Source organism: Echinops telfairi, unplaced genomic scaffold (assembly GCF_000313985.2).
Source record: "Echinops telfairi isolate 266 unplaced genomic scaffold, ASM31398v2 ScPeMD7_1;HRSCAF=3_0, whole genome shotgun sequence".
Lineage (NCBI taxonomy): Eukaryota > Metazoa > Chordata > Mammalia > Afrosoricida > Tenrecidae > Echinops > Echinops telfairi.
Window position 1 is genome coordinate 60,803,418 of NW_022103896.1, and position 8,208 is coordinate 60,811,625.

Below are 8,208 nucleotides of genomic sequence, written 5' to 3' on the forward strand. Positions count from 1 at the left end.
ATGGTTTTGATTAGCAAGGAAAGGTTTTTTATTTACAATGTTACAAACAAAATAAAAATATTAGCTTTCTGACTGAGTCAATAGATCAATACCCATCCTAACCCCTGTCCAGGCTGGCTACGATGCTAGTGATTGAGGCACAATTGTGTTTACTTTTTTGTTTGTATGTTTGTTTTAAGTGACAAGAAAACATTTGCATTTCTTCAGTGTGTATGGATAGCTTATCTGTGTTGTACGAATCATATAATTGATGTTATGGGTAGAGCGTGACTTCCTATTTAAATATTATTTTCATAATATATTAAACTAATGGAAGAAGAGTCTCTTCATCCAGAAATTTGAGCTGGAAGAGCTGAGAGTGAAACAGGAGAGATTTCTGGCTAGTGTCTCATCTCTTGGAGGATCTCAGATAGAAAGAGCTGGCTGTCCTGGCATAAACTAGTTGAAGTTAACTAGCATAAAGCGGAAAGCCTCCTGTTGGTAAGCCAGTCCATCCAGTCTCTATTTTGCTTTTTTTTTCCAGTTTCCTTAGTGTTTAGAAAATGTTTTTCCAGGTCCCCGTTTTACTAAAGGAACCCTAGAGAATAGGTTTCTTTTATCTGCGGCTCACTCAGAAAGCTTCAAAGAAAGCACCCTCACTGGCTTATATGTGTCGACATGGTTGAAACAGTGAATACTCTGTTGTGTATCTTTCCACTCAAGTTAAAAAAGAAAGGCCCCTACCTGAGGCACCGTTAGTTTGGCTTCATTAAGAAAAGTTATATTCCCTTATAGATCTAGGAGCCCTGGAGGCAGAGTGGGTTGCTAACCACAAGGTCAGTAGTTCAAAACCACCAGCATCTCCACAAGAGAAAGATCAGCCTTTCTACTCCTGAAAAGATTTGCAGTCTCAGAAACCCACAGGGCAGTTCCGCTCTGTCCTAGAGGGTCCCTGTGAGGAGCTTCTACTCACTGGCAGTGGGTTTTTGAGTGTATGCTCTCCCTTGCACCGTGAAGCACCACAAAGGTAACAATTGTCAGAAGAAGTTGGGGTGAACTTGCATTGACCCTAAGACAGTTCTGACATCGCTTTTTGTCTTCACGCTCTTCATTAAAATAGGTATATCTCTTCTCCGCTTTTAAATCCGGCCTCCTCTGTGGTTGACTTGAAGTAGTAATCAGATTAAATATTTGGTTTGCTGAGATCCCACTAAAACGAGTTTTATTAGACTAGGTTTTTTCTGGTCAGCGATCATGTTTGTAGGTAAATCACTGTATACTCAGCACCCTCAAAGTGCCTGTCCTATAGAAAGAATGTATTCATATGTATAAAATGCATTAATAAGCTTATGAATAGTTAGATGATACTATTTATAGGAAAGTAACAGCAAGTTGATTAGCTCAGAGTCCTTTATGTCTATAATCTACATCTCATATAAAAATAACAACAAGGTCAATAGCTAATGTTTATACTATATACAAGGTACTAGTCTCTGTGCTTTACAGGTACTAATTAATCTTACTCTTCTAACATATCCTGAAGTATTATAATTCTATGTTCCTAAGAGATACTCGTATTTGCTCCCTTTTAGAGTTGAGAAACCCAAACTCCGACTGATTAAGGAAGTTACACATTAGTAAGGAGTCTGAGTTCTGACCTCACCCTCATAAGTCAGGCACTCCTATGTATGTTTTCCTAGTGATCCCTAAAGTTGCTGACCATTTGGATAGATGAGAAACCCAGGGCCCTCAGATAGTCAATGAGTATTTGACTGGAGAGTAGTTGGCAGGATTGAGGATCCTCTGTCAGCTCGCAGTTAATGGACTACCCAAGGGAACCTATACTTGATAGAAATTGTACAGTTCACTTGTGTCATCAGGGTATTTATGCATTTTTACCCTCTCATTGTCTTTTTCTGTCCTCCTGTTCCAACATAAAACAAAATAAAGCACCCTACTACTAAGACACCTACGTAGTTGCTGAGATTGCAAATCTTGATGGGAGCAGAGAGCCTCGTCCCTCCAGAGGAGAAGCCTCGGACCTTGCAATTGTAAGTACAAGGCTTACCCAACAGTAACAGGGCATTTAGTCCAACTCAGTTAGCTGTAAGTTCCATACTTAAGATAAACTTCAGATTGAACTGTATTTTAAAAGCTTAGGTATGGAGTTATCATGCAAATCCACTGGTAGACTCTGATTCACAGTGACCCTACGTAAGGTTTGTGCGGTGGTGGATCTTTACAGGAGCACGCAGCCTCATCGTCAGCCCAAGGTGTGGCTGGGGGGTCTGAAATGCTAACCTTGGGTTTGTTCAGCGATTACTGACAGCACCACCAGGATTAAGGAGAGTGCAAAAAAGTGCAAGACAAGAAAATTGAAGCAGGAAGATGGCGGTGGAGGGATGAGAGACGGAGAGCAACTGACTCAGCATCGGACTCTCGAAGACAAGAAGAATCATGGAGAGATGAAAATGGAGGAAAGCAATGACGTGTGCGTAGGAGGAGACACGATGTAAGTGGGAAAGCTCCCTCAGGAACCTGATGGAACAATGCCAGGGGATGAGGAGGAAGGAGTCAAGGAGCAAGACAGCTGTGCTAGTATGTTGTCAGGTGGAACCATAACAGAAGAAGACAGATGGCCATGTTTTCCCTTTGCTTCCAACTGCAAATGTTCTCTTTACGTCAGACTCACTCAAAATGTTCTTGTATGCACTCAAAGGACAATTCCCTGGTTTGAGAACATGGAGGTATGTGGGGGCAGTGGCTCTGAAGTAACTGTAACCCAAGGAATGGGCAGCCTGACCATCGGTGGGATTTTGTCTCTTTAGACATTGTGCTCTTGGGATTTACTGCAGCATGGAGCGCAACGTCTCATTCCACTATGAGGTTTTGCTTGGTCTGCATGGAATTAAGAACTGTTTCTTTTCTGATCAAAGCAACGAAGACATATACACTAAGGACACCTATTTTGAATTTTCTAAGCAATGCATTTTTAAATCACCAAATCTGGGGAATTACATGACCTCTGTTTTCAGAGTATTGAGCTGTTTAGGAAGCGAGAATCTGTCTGATAATGAGAAGGACCGGCACAAAGATTGGGGAAATTAATTACCAATGAGAAGCAAGTAAATTCAGTGCTTAAATTAAAGTTTGTTTACAGGAAATTAAAATATTTTCCATCCAGCTGACATGCTGTGTTGGTGAGAAGAGACAAAACTCGGGGGAAAAGTAAAAAGTTCTGGAATGGGCATGAAAGGACGGAATCTCTGTGATCACGTCACTAAGAAGGATGGAACTAAAACGAGGCCAGCTTGGTGGTCTTGGTGTGACTAGAGTGTGGTCTTGCCTAGAGAGGGACCTGAGGATCTATGCTTTCTCAGGTGGAGCCTCTCAGAACACAAATGAATTAGTATGTGATTAACGGTTTCATGACTTCCTGAGATTCACATTGCCACGAGAAACCCATGAACAGAACTCTGTACCGGGGCAGCCTACACTGAGATGACTGTATTAGCAGGCTGGCTGTGTTGGGTGAACTCCAGGGGCTGCTCTGGAAAGACAGACAAGAAGTCACCATTACACAATTCCAAGGGATGTAGCCCATTGCACAGGATATTGCTTAGGAGGGGCAATGGCAGAGGCTTCTAGGCTGCTGGCATTTTCTGATTCTTCATCTAGATGCTCAAAGCCTGGGTATGTTCATTTTATGAAAACAAATAAAACTATATGCACTTATCTGTATTTTATCCATTTTAAAGTACTTTGCTACATAATATGAAATTTAAAAAAATAAAAGAAATACTTGTGATTGAACCTTATCTTACAATAAAATCAAAATCTGTCAGGGTGGGGCTCGTCATTATTATATTATAAAACTGTCTAGGTGATTCTGACAGAAAACCAGAGTCGAGAATATGTGAGAAATAACTATAGCTAGGGGTTTTCACACAGTCCTCCAATACAATTGCAGAATCCTTAGAAAGCAGACTTTAGTACTATACAGTGTTGTACAAGGCAGTACAGCCAAAACAATGGAAAATGTAACTAGCTTTGCTACATAGTGGTACCGTGAGCTGAGCAGGAAGCTTCTAACTCAAGGTCAGTGGTTCAAACGCACCAGCTGCTCCTATAGTTTCAGAAACCCAAAACAGGATCCCTATGAGTTGGAAGCAACTCCATGACAGTGGGCTTCTGTATATGGAACAGACACTGGATTGATAAGAATTTATATGAAAAGAGAATGTATAATACACCACTAACATTTTGTGTATTTGTTAGATGTTAAATGAGAACATTTTTAATATATTAGACAATTGTGCCTCTCTTTTGGATGTGGCTAATATACTATTATAAGATTACATGTTTGGCTTGTACTATGGTTCTTTTAGAGAGTTCTGCTATGGCGGAAAAGAGAAATTGTCTTCAGAGAAGATGTACTTTGGTTTCAGTCTTGACTACAATGCAAAAGCAGTGTGTGCGGCTTTAGGCTAGCTTCACAACTTTTCTGAATCTTAGGTTTCTTACTTATAAGGAGATTAAGTTTACCTACAATGAAAAGTTATTTTAAGGAAGGTTCTTAGTTGTCTGTGAGTCTATTTCAACTCATGATAACCCCTTGGAAACTGAGTAGCACTGCCCCATAGGCTCTTTAAGGTTTTGACCTTTTGGGAGGAGACTGCCAGGCCTGTCTTCAGAGGTACCTCTGGGTGGGTTCAAACCACCAAACTCTGGACTAATAGTTGAACACTTAACCATTTGCACCACTCAGGGATTCCTATGGTAAAGAACAATCTCTCCCCAACCAAAACGGACTCTCATCGAGTGGATTCTGATTCATAGTGACCCTTTAGGATAGAGTACAGCTGCGCCATTGGGTTTCTGAGACTTTACATTTCTATAGGAGTCATTAACCAAACAAAACCCCCCAACTCATAGGGACTCTGTAGGATCAGGTGGAACTGTCCCATGAGTTCCAAGACTGCAACTGTTTACAGGAGTAGGGAGCCCTGTCCTTCTCTTAGAAGTGGCTGGTGGTTTCAAACTGCTGACCTTGTGGTTAGCAGCTCAGCTAACCACTAAGCCATCAGAACTCTACATGTAAGAAATAGAAGTAATCCAGTACATGTTCAACCATTATTACTATCCCAAGAAAAAGGGAGGGACAGGATTCTTGTACACCTTTCATACAGTGCTTTCCAGGGAAAAGGAAGAAAAAAACAAACCAGGTGTTCACCTTCAACTTGGACTTCCCGTCATCAGCGGAGCAGGATGGTGCCTCTAAAAAGGGAAGAGTGGAGGGGGCGGGGGAAGAAAGGCTGGATGAAGGGCAGCAGCAGCTGCTTTGCCGGACTGACCCGACTAGGCCTCCTCTAGGCCTACCCACTGCTTTTCACTTTTCTTCTGCCGTCCCTTTGGCATGTCCAGTTCCCAGAACATTAATCTTAGAATCTGTCCTTTACTTTTATCTCTAGCCCTTACTTTGCCTTCAGACACTTAACCCAACACTCTTTGAGAAAGCTCTCTGCTTCTATGCTCGGCTGCCTGACTTGGACCACGTGGGTGGCTCTGAGGCTTTGTGCTTGGGGCATGCCCTTATGTTCACATACTTTTCCCTGCATGATCTCAGGGTGTCATCCAGTGCAGGCACACGCTGGGGTCCTGAGTGGCTTTCAATAGCTTCTGCGGCTCATAAGCCCTCCCTAGGATCTTCTCTACCTGGCCCTGCATCCGAATCAACTTGGTGGCACACAACAGTCACAACAACCAACCTGGCACCCTGTCTTACCTCAGCTTGAATACCTGCCTATTATACTCCAGTGAAATTGGATTCCTCCTTAACCATAGAGGACTCTATGTTTTCGTACTTATATACCTTTGTCTATATCATTTTGCCTATGTGGGATGCCTAATCTCTCTTTCTTTTGTGAAGTAATTGTCCAAAACAAAACAAAACAAAAAAACCCAACCAAAACAATTCTAATACACCCTTCTCCACAATATGCACGTATGAATAACATTTCTTTCACTGCATGACAATGGAATATTTGGTATTCGTCTATTATGGTTCATTTTATTCAGATGTTTCTTACAGATATGGTCTATCCCCCCTAAGACCCCTGCCACTGGATCCATTCTGATTCATAAAGACCCTATAGGACAGGATAAAACTGCCCCTGAAAGTTTCCAGGACTGTAACTATTTACAGGAGCAGAAAGTCTTGTCGTTTTCCTGCTGGCAGCTGGTGGTTTTGAGCTGATGACTGTAAGGTTAGCAGCACAATATGTGACTACGACTCCACCGGGGCTCCTACGTGGATATGGTAGTACTTGTCACTTCTAGCAAGCACTGTATATTGATGGTCTTTAGGGTATCATATGACCCTATTGTATGGAGTCACATTTAAGAATCTAATAAAATAATTGTAAAGAGATTCCAATATTTACTTAGGTCTCTTCTTTTACTGACCCATAGCACGATGGGGGACAGCACTAGAGACACGGTGCACAAAGGGTGCCAGTCTGCCCCAAGCATAGCGCTGCGAGACACCAAGGAAGTGCAACAGGGCAGCAAGGGGGGCAAAGTGAAAAATTCCCTGAGGAATCCTGAAAATAGATTTCTGACTCAGGGGACAGGGCTTGGCACCTCATCAGACCTGATTGGAAAATACTCATAAGGGTTAGCTAACAGACCTCAACTATCTTTTTTTTTTTTTGTTGGTCTTTGTCTATCTATCTATATAAGATAGGCAGGACAAACAATTCTGAGGAAAAAACAATGGACCAGTGGTCTCAGGGACATGGGAGAGGAAGGGGTGGGGAGGGGGAGCTAACAAACTCAGAGATAAATGAACAAGAGATCTAATGTTGATGGTGAGGAGGGTGTATAATGCCTGGTGGGATTTGATCAGGTGCAATGTATCTGAGAGGAATTACTGAGACCCAAATGAAGGGTGAGCATGATAGTGGGACAAGAGGAGGGTGAAAGGAAATTAAAGTATTTAATGATAAAAGAAAGAAGTAGGAGGCAAAATCTATTTATAGAGGTATACCTATAGGCTACATATGTATGTATATATGTAAATATATTAATTTATAATGAAAGGGATAGAGGCCAATGCACATATATTTTTATGTTAAGCATTAAGATAGCAGATGGACTTTGGGCCTTTACTCAAGGCCTCCCTAAACACAAGCACACTTTGTTCTAATACCCTGGCACTCTTTGATACTCACCTTCCTGACATGATTGCTAAAGACAAAATGTGTGCATAAGCAAATGTAGTAAAGAGACCGATGGTGCCTGGCTATCAAAAGATATAGCATCTGGGGTCATACAGTCTTAAAGTTAAACAAGCAGCCATTTGGCAGGGAAGCAAATAAGCCCACATGGAGGAAGCACACCAGCCTGTGTGATCACAAGGTGTTGATGGGATCAGGTATCAAAAGATCTGAAACAAACAGCTATATTGACACAGTTCTGTGTCCAAAAGGGTCACTATGAGACCAAATCAACTTAGTGGCAGTAGGTTTGGGTTTGGAATAAAGCACGAAGACCCAAAGATAAATACAACGGAGTCCTTGTCATCAATCATCTTACACGGTGTTTGGGAATGAGGATTCAATATAAACATGTGGCTAATGGTGAACCGTCCAAAAGGATCAGTGAGAATTTGCCAAAAAGCCTGGAGAAGAACACTTTAGAAAGAGGGCAAAAGCTTACACAGAGCAAGGAGTTGTGTAAAAATGGAATATGGTGCTTACATAAGTTTTGTCAGGATAAGCTTATCAGTTTTTGAATTAGGGGAATGAAATCAGACTTATGTATTAGGAAGATATATCTGGTGGCAAGGTTTATGGGAAAGGTATCAGACTAGAGGCAGGGGGAAAAAGGGAGCTGTACCAAGAGCTCAAGTAGAGAGAAATTGTTTTGGAAATGTTGATGGCTCCATATGTACAAGTGTACTTAATACAGTTGAATGATGGATTGTTATAAGATTTGCAACAGCCCACCAATAAAATGAATGAAAAATAGAATGAAGACAATAAGCCTACCTCAGCGAGTTGTTAGTGGAAAAAAAAGAATATTATTAAAAGCCTAGTTCATAACTTTTAAAAATGTTCTCCACATGGCTGCTCCAGCACCCAGGGCTGCATCAGGATAGATCCATGCGGCTTCTTCTTGGGGATGTCTTGTAGGAAGTCAATCTTGCAAGCTGAAGCAGGGAACTGC